Here is an 18445-nt window from a genome sequence, read left to right on the forward strand (position 1 = left end):
TGGATCAGCTCTGTTCGCGCCTTGAAGAGCCATTTGATTAGTGCGAAGTCTTCCTGCACTCTGATGTAACCGGAGCCTTCTAACTCTAGCTCGCAGTAAAGGGAGGTGCGCTCACTTCATGGCCGCTTTATCTTGCTGTCCATTATGAATCTCTCCTTCATCCTCGTCAATAAGCTGTTGATAGAGACATTCTGCGAGAGTAATTCCGCGGCATTGATGCCGTGCTGCCTTTCAAGCACATCCCAGTCATTGACAACAAAAGTCCCTGTTCGTGTGATCTCCTTCAACAATAATCTGGGATATCTGGCAATGGGTAGTTTCATGCACCTTCTCATGTATTTCACATGCAATTTAACAGTATACAAGAATAGTGGTAGACATCCAGTTTCCAAGAGTAGGGTAGAGTCTGGTGCCTACACAGGGAGGCTGAATACTTTTTTAATGAAGAGTCGTTGCACCTTTTCTACATCTTCATACATCCTTGCACCCCACACTTGTGATCCGTGGTCTAGTGGATAGAGTGCCTGCGTAGCAGCATAGAGATCCCGGGCTCAAACCCTCTTAATACCAAAAGTGTTTTAACCATATCACTCCCGTGTTATCGGATGGGCACGTTAAACTGTCGTTCCCGGCTGAAGTATGACAGTCGTAATGCCCATTGACGGCTTAAATTATATATTCAGGCGGTGGGACCTTCCCGCAAGGGACTCCCCACCAACAAAAGCCATACGAATTTACTTTATACCCCACACTTGAGCTCCATAACACAGGGTGGACCTAGTTACCGCATCAAACACATTGCATTTAGCCTTTAATGATATAATGTTTTGTGACAGCAGCCGATGAAACATGTTCAGGGTGATTTTTGCCGAAGATGATCTTTCTTGAAATGACTAGCAATCACTTCACTATTGTATCTCCACACATTAGGTCTTCCTCTCCTACCACCTTTTCTGAAGATAATTATTTTTGACTTGACCTGATTCAGCTGCGAGTTCTATTTTACACCATATGCTTCAAGAATTGCTATCATTCTCTTCAGACCTATCCTATCTGGAGCAAGCATCACTATATCATCAGCATATGCCAGGAGTTTGATGCATACATTCTTTATCTTTATTCCTCCATCAAGGCAATCTTCTAAATAATTAATGAACAATGCGAATAGAATCGGGCTCAATAGGAATCCTTGCTTTACACCTGTGGTTGTTTCAATATCTCATGAGATTCCCTGACTTCCCCATTCTCTAGCAGAAGATCCATTATATGAATCTCTTAGCGCATTCAGCATTTTTGATGACACACCAATCTCAGAAAGCTTATACAAAAGAGAATGTCTGTCTATTCTATCGAATGCAGATGAGAAATCTACGAAAAATGCATAAACTTTCTGCCCCTTTGTATTTAGTTGGATGTGGACAATGCTCATAATATTGAAAATATTGTCAATTGTTGAGTAGGACTTTCTGAAGCCTGCTTGGAATTCTCGTGGAATCTTATGGTGGTGAATCCATTTTCCAGCTTATCCAGCATAATCCCCGCATATAGCTTACCTATGGAGTTCACAAATGATATTCCCCTGTGATTAGTTGTTTCGTTCACATTGCCTTTCTTGAATATTGGATAAATGATTGACTGTTTGAAATTTTCGGGCGTATGTGCGGATTCAAAAACTCTGTTGAAGCAATAGGCCAGTTTCTCATGGAAGTTTTGTGGAGCATATTTATAGAACTTATAAGCAATTCTGTCTCCTCCTGGAGCTTTATCATGCTTATCTTTTGCCAAAATTCTCTTCACATCATGTGTCATAATTGGGGCATCAAGAATATCATCCATTATCCTAGACTCAGCATATGAAATTTTCGCTGCTGCAATCTGAGGATTTAGTAAGTGCTCAAAATGTTATACCCAGTCTTCCAATGAAATGTTCGTCCCTGCACTGAATTTTTTCCTTTTGAAATATCGAACAAGCCTCCAAAACTGCCCAGACTCTCCAACTGTTCCAAATCTCTCAGTTAAATCGAGCCAAAAGTTCCTCTTCTTTTTCAAGCAAAGTTGTCTAAATTCTTTGTTTCTTGCTAAATATCTCTCTCGCACAACCTCTGAGTTAGTCTCAAGCAGTCCAAATACTTCTTCTCTTGCCCTTTTACATTCATAATCGAACCATTGTTGTTTTCTGTCTATTCGGGTTTGTTGATTGAAGTGTGATGGAGGGGCACATTCATATATTATGTCAATCATATACCTTGAATCTTCTATTGAATCAAGCCATTGTTCTCTATTGTTCACTCTTAATTCAAGTGTATTCCGATACATGACTTCTCTTTCTGGCCTCCATTGCAGCTTCATCCTTATTGGTATCACACAGCTCTCCTCCTTTTCTGCATGTGTGCATCTAATTGTGGATACAATTGGAAGATGGTCTGGAAATATTTCCGGGCTAACCACAAAGGACTGGACTGCAGGAAAAGCATTGAACGAGACCGCGCAATAGTCAATCACAGATGAACTTCTCGCTCCAACATAAGTCAGCTCTCCTTCCTCATCATTCTGCGACCTGCCGTTCAAAACAATTAGCCCAAGATCATCAAACATAGACAATAGACGCTTTCCATTTGAATTCAAAACAGAGTCCTTGGAGTCTCTTTTGCTGCTTACAGCACTATCCATATTCCCAAATATATCCACTGGTAGAATTCGTTCGTCACTGATTCTCCCATTAAGGTCAGGTCACCTATTAGCATAATGTCGTCGCACTCAATCAATTCAGTCAGCAGGTTTGATGGTCTTGCAAAATCCTCCATCCAACTGTTGCAATTTATATTGGCTGGAATAATACACAATTTTTGTGACTCTATATTCAATTCTATTATATCGTACCCTGTAATTTTGCGGAAACTAGCTGAATACATACAGTTGCCGTGCTTCTTAATTCCGTATACATAGCCTCCACTTGCTCTACCAAATGCCACAGTCCTGATTACAGGAGCCCAAACAAGATCGTGAGTTATCATCGTACATTCAAACTCATAAAACTTCTCTCACATTGTGAAAACGTTTCATACAGCGAAAATATTTCTTCCTCTCTCAAAAAATTCAAAAATGCTACATTATCAATCTTGTTTGCAATTCCAGCCACGTTGTAAGAAGCGACCTCTATATAATCAAAATCTGTTTCCTGTATAGTGTCACTCTCTTTACCCTTATTTCCATTCCTATATGCTACTCTTCTTATTGTTTGTGTTGTGGACGAAAAAAAATTGGCAATGCTTTCTTCAGACGCTCTAGACGTACCGGTAGGTGTGGAGGCAGGTGGATTCTGTTTCAGTTGGGAAGTCCTCTTTCTTTTACGAGCCGCAGAGAGTGTTGCTTGGTCAGGCTCCTCCAAATATTTATCGACCGTCTCTTCTGTTAAGTCATCTGCAGAGATATATTTTCCATTTATCAGTCCAACTCCCCTCACTTTGACTTTATAGCCGACGGCTCGCAGACGCCTTTGAGTTGAATACATCACCTTCTTCTTTCCTCTCGTCTCCTTATCACAATCCGGAGACACAAACAGCTTAAGATTTTTCAAATTCGCTTCTTTATTCAGAATATCTTGCCTTTTCATACTTGATACCAAGGACAAAATGATTGGGCGCCTTATACTAGGACCTGCCCTGCTTTTCCTAGACGTTTAACAAAATCTATATCATTTTCTTTCAGTTCGACCTTCAATACTCTGTTACTTATATCCATAATTTTCTCCAAGACCTTCTCATGCCTCTCACCCTCTTCCTCCTCCATTCCGTAGAATATGAGATTTTTATCACGACGCATGGATTCAATAACTCTCCGCTGCTGTTGTATTTCGCGCTTGAGCCACTCATTTTCTTTGGTCACCTCATCGATTTTTCTATTCTGCTCCTCAAACGTCGATGAAATATTTAGGGCACTGATCTCCTGCCTAACAATCGTAGGTGTATTCTCATTGATTTCATTTTTTATTTTTCCAGCATTGAAATCATACGCTTTTCGTCTAATGCCATTCCGAAATTTGCACAATATAAACCCACCAGAACTCAGTTAGTGACTGGATTATATTCGGTAATCAATAACTAATGATCGCAATTATAGATTGAGCTCTATTCTGGACTTTATTCGTCAATAAACGCCAATATAGGAAAATACTGTTCAATCGATGACCACAGATTATTTATCAATTTCTTGAAAGACTGCAAGTGAAATCAGTACGAAATCATCCAACAAAGCAACCTATCAAAGGCGTATTAGCAGTTCAATAGAGAAAATTCAAAACATCCACCAAGTATTAGTAGGCTAGTTTTGAAGTAAGATGACGCTGCAATCGCAGACAGCAGCTCTTGGTTGGAATCAAACAGTCGGTAATTCGGAATTTTAGGGGGTGGGTGGGAAATGTAACAACCTCCTCTATCACAAAGATAAGATAGTATTCAAACAAAAGTTATGGCTTCTTCAATCGTTGAGACTAAAGTGAGGTCCACGTTATAATGACAGTGAAGAAAGATAGGAGAAAAACGTTGCCAAGTCTCTCCATTGTGCCACTGACTGTACACAGCTGTTACTCAATTCATCCCATTAAATTTAATCTAATAATAATTATCATTTCCTTGATAAAATAATCAATTTAATGTCAAATTGATCAAGAAAATATATTTTTTCATAATTTGATTCAAAAAGTTGCTTTCATGACTGAGATCAGATTTTTATTTTTATACAAACCTGAAATGGCGGCTAATTTAAAAAGCTGTGATACAACAATCTGAATTTCAAAACAACAGAAAATGAGTTATTTGTTAGGTATTCTATTCCAATTTCATTCAAAAATAATAGAAAAATAGGAATCCTATTTAAAAATAAGTAATCTCAATGGATTAATTCTATAATAACTTTTCAATATTATTTATACCGGTACGAGTAGGTCTAACCTATACGGGTAGGCCAACTTAAGCATGGATGAAGTCTAGGATGGTTAGTTATCAACTTTTAAAATGTCATTTCAGGTATTTTAATTTGTGTTTCTCATAAGGTAATGTTTAAAAATTATTTCATTGTTTCAAAAATACATTTTAAATCAATTATACAACTCGTGTACTCAAGTATTTTGATAGAATGAAGAAAAAAAATTAAGGTACCCCAATACCTAAATTTCTATACGTTTCAAGGTCCCCTGAGTCCGAAAGAGTGGTTTTTGGGTATTGGTCTGTATGTGTGTGTGTGTGTGTGTGTGTGTTGTGTGTGTGTGTGTGTGTGTGTGTGTGTGTGTGTGTGTGTGTGTGTGTGTGTATGTGTGTGTATGAGTGTTTATGAGTGTATGTGCGTCTGTGTACACGATATCTCATCTCCCATTCAACGGAATGACTTGAAATTCGGAACTTAAGGTCATTACACTATAAGGATACGAGAAGAACAATTTTGATCAAATGCAATACAAGATGGCGGCTAAAATGACGAAAATGTTGTCAAAAACAGGGGTTTCGCTATTTTTAAATACGGCTCCAACGATTTTGATCAAATTCATACGCGAAATAGTCATTGATAAGCTCTATCAACTGCAACAGGTCATATATGTGTAAAAATTTCAGGAGCTCCGCCCCATCTATGCAAAGTTTGATTTTAGATTTTCAATTATCTGCCTTTATACACAATTTGAACAACAAATTCAAAGTGGAAAAGATAGAGCATGAAAATCTCTGCAATTCATGTCCAGTAACATTTTCAAATAAAATTGAAAATAAGCTTGAAATTCGAAAAAAATGTGATTATTAAATTGCAAACTGTTGGTTCTATTAAATCATTCACTACGAAGAGATAGCAGAGCTCGTGTGTCTCCAGCGTTATTGTCCTATCACCAGCTGTCTCATATCTTTGAATAGTAGACTTGAGATGCGCGAGAACACTAGCGTCAGGTGATCAATAACGGCAAGGAAAGTTGTGTGAGTGCGCCACACCAGATTTTTTTTCCGTTGTGTAGTGAGAGGAATATTCATTTTCCAACGAACGTCCATAATTGATCATATTCAATTGAACGAGCGTTAGCGAGTTCTCACTTTTTACTTACAGAAGGCCAAAGTCGTTGCCGCCTGTTTGTATGTTCTACAATAACTTGAGAGAGAATTGATCAATCAGCTTCAAATCTTGAACACGTATACTCTGAACGTTTTTACAGGTCAAGTTCGTTGGATAACAAAATTGACTCACTCCTTCGTCCTTTTACAGGATATAGAAGATGACATTGAAAGTGCAAAAGAAAAGCTTTGTTTCGATTTATCATTTAGTCAGCTGAAGAATTCATTGCATGCAATTACTACAGGTATTCCATTCATCCATTCATAACATCAGCTGAGGCTATTTGGGAGCCATCACACATACAGTCCTTCTTGCGCTGACGAATGATTTCAGCTGGTTAATATATACAATATATAAATTTACAACTTCTACATCAACAAATTGATACGGGTTGAGCTATCAATGAGCGGTTTTCGCCATTCACTTTTCCTTGGAACTCTGTATCGAAATCATTTATCACATGACCACCTTCTCATTTAAAAAAATAAATTTTGATTCATATGAGGGGCAAAAACTTTCCCGAGGGTGATTTTGAGGGGGAATTTGAGGGTGATTTTCGAAGAATAATTTTCCATCTCATATATGATCTCCAATGAAACCTACTGTCAAATATCCTATTATATTAAGCGAGCAATTTCTTTATTTATATATCTGGCTATTTTTATATTTGGTTATTTATGTTTAACGGATCTCGGAAACGGCTCTAACCATTTCCACTAAATTTGGAACATAGTAGGTTTATGATATAGAGATTCTATTGCACTAGGTCTCATCCTTGAGAAAACTCGCTGAACCACATTAAAAGAATAATTCATCCTTGGGTGAAACAGTTGTATATAGTAAAAAAGTGAGTATGTGAAAAATAAAAATATCGCATCCCCGAAATTCATGAGAAGACATATAGCCAGCTGTGAAATATAAACACTAACATTTTAGAGATTTGTGTTCGGTTTATTAATTAATAAAAATAACGAGCGAAGCTCAGTGCCCCGATATTTATTCTTGAAGAATGAACACTAGGTGTTTCAAAAAGAATGACCCAATTTTGAAAAGTTATATCTATTTAAACAAATTTTGCTCACAAGCAATCTATGACATCACAGTCTATGATGATGTATTATAATTGTTTTATGTGCCCTCCTCTTGAGGCTTGGACACACCTCTTTTTGAGACTGTTTGGAAGATGTCTTCTCGGACTGTAGCTACTGCATCAGTCACCCTGGTACTTAGCTTCTCGATATCAAGTGCTAAGGGAGGAACATAAACACGATCTTCAACGTATCCCACAGACAAAAATCATACGGTCTTATGTCAGGGGACCGTGGAGGCATGCATGGCCAAGTATTGCGCCCTATGCAACGTTGAGGCAAGTTGGTGTTCTTGCGCCATCAAAAGGATGGTACATAGAACACATATAATACACTAGCCGTCGGGCTCTCTTCGCTCGCCATATTCGTCTAGCCCGGGGGCTCCGCCCCCTGGACCCCCGACTGGGTCGTTCGAAAATGGGATCAGCGGGCTCGCTTCGCTCGCCTGCATAATGTAAACATTTTCTTGATGAAAGAGCTGAGAAAACGAAAGAACGCTAATTTTGGGCGAATCTTTGGCGTTATTTCAAATTCCTTTTAACACAACATTATATCACCCCAGCTTAGCTTCTGTACTAAATTTGAACAATTTCTGTTCATTGGTTGTCGATAAATCTGAGAAATAGCAAAAAAAAACGCTAATTTTGGGCGTATCTTTGACGTTATTTTAAATTCCTCCTAACGCAAAATCATTACACCCCTGGTGAGCTTCAGTACTAAATTTGAACAATTTCTGTTCATTTGTTGTCGATAAATCTGAGAAATAGCAAAAAAACGCTAATTTTGGGCGTATCTTTGACGTTATTTGAAATACCTCGTAACGCAAAATTATTACACCCCTGGTGAGCTCCTGCACTAAATTTGAACAATTTCTGTTTATTTTTTGTCGATAAATCTGAGAAATAGCAAAAAAACGCTAATTTTGGGCGTATCTTTGACGTTATTTTAAATTCCTCCTAACGCAAAATTATCACACCCCTGGTGAGCTTCTGTACTAAATTTGAACAATTTCTGTTCATTTGTTGTCTATAAATCTGAGAAATAGCAAAAAAACGCTAATTTTGGGCGTATCTTTGACGTTATTTTAAATTTCTCCTAACGCAAAATTATTACACCCCTGGTGAGCTTCTGTACTAAATTTGAACAATTTCTGTTCATTTGTTGTCGATAAATCTGAGAAATAGCAAAAAAACGCTAATTTTGGGCGTATCTTTGACGTTATTTTAAATTCCTCCTACCGCAAAATTATCACACCCCTGGTGAGCTTCTGTACTAAATTTGAACAATTCTGTTCATTTGTTGTCGAAAAATCTGAGAAATAGCAAAAAAACGCTAATTTTGGGCGTATCTTTGACGTTATTTTAAATTCCTCCTAACGCAAAATTATTACACTCCTGGTGAGCTTCTGTACTAAATTTGAACAATTTCTGTTCATTTGTTGTCGATAAATCTGAGAAATAGCAAAAAAACGTCAATTTTGGGCGTATCTTTGACGTTATTTGAAATTCCTCGTAACGAAAAATTATTACACCCCTGGTGAGCTTCTGTACTAAATTTGAACAATTTCTGTTCATTTGTTGTCGATAAATCGGAGAAATAGCAAAAAAACGCTAATTTTGGGCCTATCTTTGACGTTATTTTAAATTCCTCCTAACGCAAAATTATTACACCCCTGGTGAGCTTCTGTACTAAATTTGAACATTATCTGTTCATTTGTTCTCGATAAAGCTGAGAAAACGCTATAAAACGTTGGAAAAACGCAGATTTTGAGCGTATCAATGAAAATTTTTCCAAATCCGTTCTTAGTGCACCTCTAAAGAGCAAACTGAACATACCTACGAAATTTGAACGTTTTTGGTCCGGTAGATTTTTAGTAATCGAGTGAATGAGTGAGTGAGTGAGTGAGTGAGTCAGTCAGTGAGTGAGTGCCATTTCGCTTTTATATATATATATATATATATATATATATATATATATAATAAAGCGAAATATATATATATATATAGATAATCATAAACTTGATACTTCTGTGAGTAATTTGATGTGAAATTGGTTTGTGTACATCATTTTCTCAAATAATCATAAAATCCGTTTGAAATTGGGTCATTATTTTTGAAACCCCCGGAATCTAACTGTTTCCATAATTTTTATCAAGTCTGTATAATTTGAAGTTACGGGTTTCAATGTTTATAATACAAGACATATTTTGTACTTTCCCACTCTCTTCTTCAATACTTCCCTTTTTTTCTCCTTTTTACCCTTCATTCCTTACTTTTATACCTTCTACTAGTCTATTACATGGGAAATCATAGTTGGCTAGGTATTTTCCCTCCTTTGAGCACACCCCACCATGAAGCCTGTTTTTGAATTTTATTATATTTTTGATATTTAATTTTTTGTATTTTGATATATCTTATGAATATTGTGTTGATCTGAATATATTTATTTGTATATCTAGAGTGAAAAGTACAACTTTTTCTCCCTGTGGGAAAAAGTTTGAAGCCCGAGGCGAAGCCGAGGGCAACAATTTTCCTGAGGGAGAAAAAGTATTAATCGCTCGTGATGTTCACAACAATTTTTCTTCATGTGGGAAAAAGTTTGATGTACACAACAATTGTTTATAGAAACTGCAAATCAAAATAATCATTTTAATAATTTACGTTATTGGTGACAATGTTTTCTAACAACATAACCTGAAAATCTGGTGTGGCGCACTCACAAAGCTTTCCTTGCCGTTATGAAAATTGATCACCTGACGTTCGTGTTCCCGCACATCTCAACTCTACTATTTAAAGCTCTGAGCCAGCTGATGACAGGACAATAACGCTGGAGACACACGAAGTCTGCTATCTCTTTATAGTGAATGATTTATATTAATAGAATCAACAGTTGCCAACAGTTTGCAATTGAATAATCATATTTTCTCGAATTTCGAGCTCATTTTCAATTTTAGGTGAGCATGTTCCTGAACATTAACTGTAGAGATTTTCTTGCTCAATCTTTTCCACTCAAAATTTGTTGTTCAAATTTTGTCTGAAGGATGATGATTGGGGATCTAATTGGACTTTGCATAGATGGGGCGGAGCTCCTAGATTTTTAACAGATATGGGACTTAAGGCAGTTGATAGAGCTTATCAATGACTATATTAGGTATAAATTTCATCAAAATCGTTGGAGCCGTTTTTGAGAAAATCGCGATAACCACTGTTTTTGACAACATTTTTGCCATTTTAGCCGCCATCTTGTATTGCATTTGATTGAAATTGTTCGTGTCGTATCCTTATAGTGTAAGAACCTTAAGTTTCGAATTTCAAGTCATTCCGTTAATTGGGAGATGAGATTTATCGTGTACACACACACACATACACACACACACACACACACATACACACACACACACACACACACACACACAAACACACACACACATGTATAGCCCGGTTGCACAGAAGCCGGTTAAATTTTAACAGTGAATAATTTCACTAGAACCAATCACAAAAGATACTTTTCTGTAAGTTGTATAATTATACTGGATGATTGAATTAATAAATAAATGCCTCTTTGATAAGACTGCTTCTCTGATTGGTTCCCGTGGAATTAATCACTGTTGAAATTTAAGTGGCTTTTGTGCAACCAGGCCTATGATTACAAGTTGCGGATTACAAAAACCACTTTTTTGGACTCAAAGGACCTTGAAAAGGTATGAAAATTTGGAAATTGGGGTACCTTAATTTTTTTCGGAAAGCAATACTTACCTCACCTATGGTAATAGGGCAATGATAGTAAAAACTAAAACCTAAAAACCAGTCGTCTGATTGGCAGTTTGGCACTGCCGATTGCGCTATCTATCGGCAAAAGTTGTAACAATTATAAGCTGGGCGGCTATCAAAAATGGCTGACTCCAGATCTCGCGTTTCAGATTTGAATTGCAGATGAAAAATATTTGTTGGCTGGTATTTTGAATAGAATAAAATATATATAAATTTTTATTGTCTACTAATATTAAGTATATAATATCATACAAACATATATTTCATGAGTTGATCAAATTCCTGGTTGTAGTATTGAATTCAATTGACTCAATGACAGACACCTCTATTATGCTTCCTCATCTGAGCTTAGACCTTCTAACATATTATTTCAAATGTAACTTGTTAAAATAGAGATGCTTCTCATGTTATTTTTGCCACACTGCACAGAAAGCAACTGTTTTCCAGTCCCTAAGTAGATCTGAAAGACATTGTTTGCAGACGACTCTCGTCTGACATCAGAACATGCTTCTTTCCAGCTAAGGCCGGAAAGAGTACCCTTTCCGGCCGCTTTTTGAAAATTTTTGAAAATGTGTTTGGACAACTGTGCCATATGGTGCATTGTGTTCATGAGGTTGAGATCGGAAATTTTCACCCCACTTTGAGTACCCTACGACGTCTGGTTCTTGAGATATGAGACATCAAAGTTTCCCCCCCTCATAAAACATACTTATTTGATTTATTATTCTTATATAGCTGATGCCAAAATGTTGGGGGGATTCGTGGGTCACATGGTGAAACCTACTCACAGCTGATGCAATGCATCTATTTATTGTCTCTTTTGATTTAAAAATCATCACCTGAGCCAAGCTATGACAACCCTACTTGACAACATCAGCTGTTGGGACGCACAAGAGACCCACGAAACCGCCTAACTTTTTGGCGTCAGCTATACCTGTAGTGTGGCGAAAAATATCGTACGTGACACTCTCAGAAAGATGTTTTCGCCCCACTTGGATGTAATGAACTGGTTTTCGTGCGTCATATGGAGGCCGAAAATGATTGTTTTTTGACCAGGCCGGTAAACGTTTTTCGGCCCTAGGGCTGTAAAATAACCTTGAAGTCAGCTGATTCTGATTTGATGTGAACGTGTTTACAGTATGGTTTATGAAACGGAATAAGTTTATGCTTCTAGAATTGAATAGTATTCTGCAAAAAGATACTATCATTTTATTTGGATGAATAAAATGCAGATAAGATATATCATAAACTATTCAAACTCGATTTTCAGAGTAGGATAGAACTTCTAACCTAAACTTCCAAAGTCTACGACAACAAGCATTGTTGACGTTGACATTCAGATTGGCCAAATTTCAAGTTTGCTAAAACAGCTGATCAAAAACTTTTCATTATTTGTGTTTATTATTCAAGAATCAAAACATCTATAATAATATCATCTGATTGTCATTTGGAAGAATAAAAAGTATAAACTCAACCTCTCACATAATTGAAGATAATCTTCTAGGTTATTTAGACAAATCAGAATGAAAAATAAAAATACTTGGACAATTTCTGGATATTCAGATTACCTCAGATTTGCTAGAGCTATGACCTTCCTGTTTAGCTTTCGGAAGTGCCTAATAAACAATTATTCTCATATTTATATCGTTTATTTTTCTGTGTGGCGAAAAATAACGTTCTCACCATGGGCAAAAATGTTTTTCTGACTCTCAATCTTTTCTAGTCCTCGGCCTCGGACTTGAAACCCGATTTCGAGCCGGAAAAGTCTCATTTTCGGCCCTAGGTGCGAAATATACTATTACGGTAATGATAATAATAATAATAATATCGAGTGACCTGGCTGGCTCAGGTCTGGTGTCAGAGTTTTCAGGTCGCAACTGATCAATTTCAGGGCCTCTGACATGACCTAACGACTGCTTTTTAGGCAGTCTATTACTACTACTATTACGGTATTCGGATAACATATCCCCGGGCTTGGCAAGCCTCGCCATGGAAACTATCCTCATACCGTGAACACTAACTTTCTGTGCTTGTAGCGTAATATACTATTAAATGGAGTTACTTTTACCTTCTGGGGAGTTTTTCTCTTTTTTCGTCCCGAGAGCGGAAAAGTGATACTTTAGTATTATGTTCCAGGGAGTAAAGTAAGCACTTTAGACAGTAGCTGGAGGGAAAAATGATCGATTGATTGAACAGTTCTTGAGCGAGTTCTCCAATACAAGGGGTCACTAGTAATCAAAAACATCAATTTGAATCTTGAAGTTAAACCGGAGTTTCCCTGTTCACAGACACATACACACACACACTAACACACCAACACACCAACACAAGCGCAGCCACCGCTCGCGAATTTCCATTATTGATACAAAGTGTTTGTGACACGCGTACATTGCATTTCGCGAGCAGATTGATAAATGGCTTGGAGCAACATCACCGCCACATACACACATGGAAACTGAGAACCGACCATTTGATGAATGAGAATGCTACTTCCATCCCTATATATGTATACATAAGATATATAGATGCATGAGGATTTATTTATATAATATATGAATATGCTTGTTCCACTGGCCACAATGCAACACAATGCATTACTATGAATGCTACCGTAAACATGTGATAATTGGATAAGAGTAGGCTTCCAAACACTTCTATAATGAGGCCCACGTTATAGAGGCAGTGAAAAAAGATAGGAGAACAGTGTTACAGTGTTGCTGACTGTCTGCCTTGCCACTGCCTTCTATAGAATTCTTCTTCTCCTTTTTCTTCTTCTTCTTTTTCCTCTTCTTCTTCTTCTTCTTCTTCTTCTTCTTCTTCTTCTTTTTCTTTTTCTTCTTCTTCTTCTTCTCCATCCTCTTCTTTTTCTTTTTCTTCTTCTTCTTCTTCTCCTTCTTCTTCTTTTTCTTTTTTTTCTTCTTCTTTTTTTTTTTTTTCTTCTTCTTCTTCTTCTTCTTTTTCTTCTTCGTCTTCTCTGTTTCTTCCTCGTCTTCTTCTTCTTCTCCTTCTTCTGCTTCTTCTTCTTCTTCTTCTTCTCTTCTTCTTCTTCTCCTTCTTCTCCTTCTTCTCTTTCTTCTTCTTGGAAACAAGAGAAGAAGGAGAGGGTGAAGAGGAAAAGATGAAGGTGTAAACGTAGCGGCAGCCGATTGACGCAATGGTATAATCGTATTGAGTCAAATAAGCGAGCGCCGGATCAGCGGGGCTATTTTGTACCTGAATAGCTGAATGTAGCCTTTGTTGCTGGTATAATAATGTTTGTGATAAATTTATTGTATAAGGTATAGCTGTGGCAATAGTTCCCCTTTCCTTGTTTCTATTATAATCAAAATTACATGTATGCGCTACTCAATTTCCATTTTAACACAACTGAAGCCATATCTTGATTAGAGTTCCCGGTATCTTCTCATAATGTGATCAGAATTCATCTTATTAAGGCCGGCTCGCACAAAAGCAGGTTAAATGTTAACCGTGATCAATTTCACGACTACCAATCACAGAAGCACAATTTTCGACAAAGCCTTTTCTCATTGATTTTCGTGAAATTAATCACGGTAAACATTCAACCGGCTTTTGTGCAACCGGGCCTTAATGTGATCAGAATTCATCTTATTATGTGTTCGACGACGCTACTGAATCTCACGTCCCAGCGTCAGAATCTGATTAGCATCGGTGTTGCTATCCTTGTCTGTCATTAGATCAGGGGTGCCCAGCCCCCCCAAGGCCAATGGCGCATGCCCCCCTCAATTCAAGTGTAATGACCCCCCCCGCCAAAGTACCCCAACTCCCAACTCTTTAGTTTTTAAAATTAGTCAGTGCATGAGCAATTCACTTTTAATCAGCTGATGCCAAGCTTTTTATATCTGTATTTTACCGTTTCTGTAAAAATACAGATATAATCAGCTGATTAAAAGTGAATTGCTCATGTTCGCGGCGCGTATATCTGTACGCACCTCTACATTCTAATCTTCCAAAGGACATTATTTACCTTTGGTCTTGTGAGGGATTCTTTCTGTTTTCATAATATTGTAAAAAAATATACCATCGTTTCTTATCTCTTTAAAATAGAAATAAAGTATTTTTTTGATATTATTTTTGAGACTAGCAGTGCACCCGTTCTTGCTCGGGAGGACTAGAAAGAACTTCATTACATCAGGAAAAACTACATGACACATATTTTAATAGGATATTAAATGATAAGTAAAGGAGGCTTTGCTTTTTAAATTTTAAGGTTACTTATAAAAAGTTGAATAATAATATCATTGATAATTCTTTATTGCAAAAGAATATTGCATAGCAATCTTGGTAAACATTGATACAAATTTGGAACGATTTTATTCATACAATATATAATGTCGGCAAGTTTAGGTATTCTTAATCCTATACTATTGAACGAGCAATTTCTGTTTAGATGTTTTGATGTTTAAATTTATAGATGTTTATATGTTTGTATTCCACCGGATCTCGAAAACGGCTCTTACGATTCTCACGAAATTCAGAACATAGTAGGTTTATAATATGAAAATTCGATTACACTAGGTCTCATCCCTGGGGAAACTCGCTGAAGGACATTAAAAGAATTTATTCATCCTTGGAAAAACAGCTGATAATTTCGGCGTCTGTTGATGATGGAAGTGAGTGAGCGAGTGCATGTGTGTGGGACTGAGACAAAATTATGACTCAGCTGTTGAACTTTTGTACATAATTCAATCAGGTACTTAGTGACAGTTGTACAAAACTGGTTAAATTTCAATCCTGATTAATTCCAGTAGAACCAATCAGATAAGCTATCTTTTTGAGATGGTCTTCTGTGATTTGGTTCACGTGACATGAATCAGGATTAAAATTTAACATGCTTTTGTGAGAGAAATTTTTGCATTCCTCTGCGAATTAATCTCAATCCACTGTGATTAGATAGAACCTTTCTGTATGAACTATGAATATTTATTATAATTTCTTCTTTCGTAATAATTGTTCTATGCTTTTGTAGGTACTCTAGAGCGGAGCTCGGTGCCCCGATATTCATCAGGAATTGGAATAGGTTGTCACTGATGTTGTGTTGTTGGTAGTATTTACTTTTTAACATTACAGGAGTAAATAACACAAGTCGAACAAAATGTATCTTTAAATGGTTTGGTTTTTGGAATAAAGATATCATCTGAACAAGTACATTTTGTAAATTCTATCTATTAATACCAAATATCGGGGCACCGAGCTTTGCTCGTTATTTATTCATTGATAAACAGATTTATTTCATTGATAATCATTTCTTTGAAATGATTGGGGAAGTACTAAAAGGCACAGCCCAAAACTGTTACTTACCCGAATTTTGATTTATTCACTACGAAAAATATATTTCAATATAAATATATTGATATAAATCATCATCTGTTTTTCCAAGGATGAATTATCCTTTTCATGTCCTTCAGGGAGTTTTCTCAGGGATGAGACCTAGTGAAATCGAATTTTGATATCATAAACCTACTATATTCCGAATTTCGTGGAAATCGTTAGAGCCGTTTCCGAGATCCGTTGAACATAAATAACCAGATAGCCAGATAACCAGAAATAGAAATGGAAAAATATAAACAGATATACATAAATTGCTCGCTATTATAATAGGATAACAACTTATAGTCCAGTCAAATTGTCGTTTTTCAGGAAACAGCCCCCAAATAGTTTTTTTCGATGATTCTATATATATTTTGGGGCGCTGAATTCTAATCTGAAATTTGCTGACACACCAGAAGGCGACTTCACCCCAAAATTTTGGATCTTTTTAAGTTTTCCATTTAATCTCGAGAACCTTGAATTTTTCGAGAAAAAGCATTCTCCATATAATATTAAAGATAATAAATTTCCAATGAATTGAGTGGTCGCGCAGGACTACTTTTTGGATTTTATATCTGAAGTGTTCCACAAGATACGCAACTTTGAATGTGCGAGAAATTTGTGATATTCTCCCCATTCTCACAGTCTCGCATATGCAACGTTGCGTATCTTGTGGAACACTTCAGATGCAAAATCCAAAAAGTGGTCGAGGTTGTGATGAATTTTCTCCTCTTTTCACTCCCATGAAATATACTTCTGTTTTCAATACCGTTCAAAAGTTACAGCCAATTGAATGATGATCTTTATTTTCTCATTTTTCTTGCGATTTTACTGTTATTAAAGAGTCTCTAAAATGAGTACAATGCATGATAGAAACTTGCGATTGGTCTTGAATGAGAGAAAATTTCATGCTCTATAAGCTGAGTTGCCCTGAATTGATCTTGCATTACTGTTTATATCGAAAAACTGTCGATACTGGGAAAATGAGAAAAATATCGCATATTTCTTGCAACAGCAAGGAAACTCAAACACAGGACCATTAAAAATTAAAATGAAGCAAAGGAAATCAGAATAATAGTGGATGATGAAGTTATAATTTATTTTTGTCAAAGATTTACCTTCAAACTCATAGGCTTAAAATTACTAAAATTCCTGCATACAAAATATTATCAATTGTGCTTATGTTTTATATTGAGTTACACTTAGCAAAATATAACATTGTAAAGGTGAGAAAAATTAACTACATTAGGATATCTCTATTTAATACCTTGATTTTTTAATCATAATTCAAAATGTTGACATAAAATATACAAAAAATCATGCCCCCCCCCAAAACTGTTGATAGCGCAAATTGCGCCATGCCCCCCCCCCTTGTGGGCACCCCTGCATTAGATGAAGTAGGTAAATCTATCCTTTTTCAACTCCACATCGTTGCCACGCTTCAATCGTTGTTTTAATAAAATTATTTAGCCGCCAATCGGCATAATGTTATTCCCCTGAATTATCCTCGTTTAAGAATGAGGCTTATAGATCAATGAGCAAGGAAAGTTGTGTGAGTGCGCCACACCAGATTTTTTTGTTACTCAAATTGGTTTGTAAATAATCTAAATTAGAACTTTTTTGTTTTCAAATGTTTGAACAGAAAATTGTACCTTAATTCGAGTGTATGGAACAAAACATACTTTATGGACTATTTATAGTGTATAAATAAAAATTCGGGAATAAACAGTTTTGGACAGTGACTGTTAGTCCTTACCCAATCATTTTAAACTAATAGTTCTGTGAACAGTAGACCTCGCGCTCAATAAGTTACATTAACCTGTTGTTATGTTTTCTCAAAAATTAATGAATAAATTATCAATTTAAAATGTCTAGGAAAAATCTTAGATAAATAAAGAGCTTTCTGTCCTATCGTACCGTGACGTGTCGTCCCGGAATGTGAGTGTGAGCGCTGTTATCAGGTCTGGCTGCAACTGTCTACAACGTTGATGGAAAGATACATTTTCAAGATGTTCGATGTTTTTGAACGGGTAGTATTATGAATAGTCAACTGTCTACTAACGTTGATGGAAAGATACATTTTCAAGATGTTCGATGTTTTTGAACGGGTAGTATTATAGTCCACTAGACAGCTGATTTATGATGAATAATTCTATAGTTAGATTTCTA

At 36.5% G+C, this 18445-nt stretch overlaps 1 protein-coding gene across 1 annotated transcript in view; it reads left to right on the forward strand.

Moving 5' to 3' along the window:
* LOC120353064 (protein amalgam-like) overlaps positions 1 to 18445 on the forward strand; it is a gene marked incomplete in the record, with an annotated part of 512682 nt that overhangs the window by 309366 nt on the left and 184871 nt on the right.

Source organism: Nilaparvata lugens, chromosome 9 (genome assembly GCF_014356525.2).
Source record: "Nilaparvata lugens isolate BPH chromosome 9, ASM1435652v1, whole genome shotgun sequence".
NCBI lineage: Eukaryota > Metazoa > Arthropoda > Insecta > Hemiptera > Delphacidae > Nilaparvata > Nilaparvata lugens.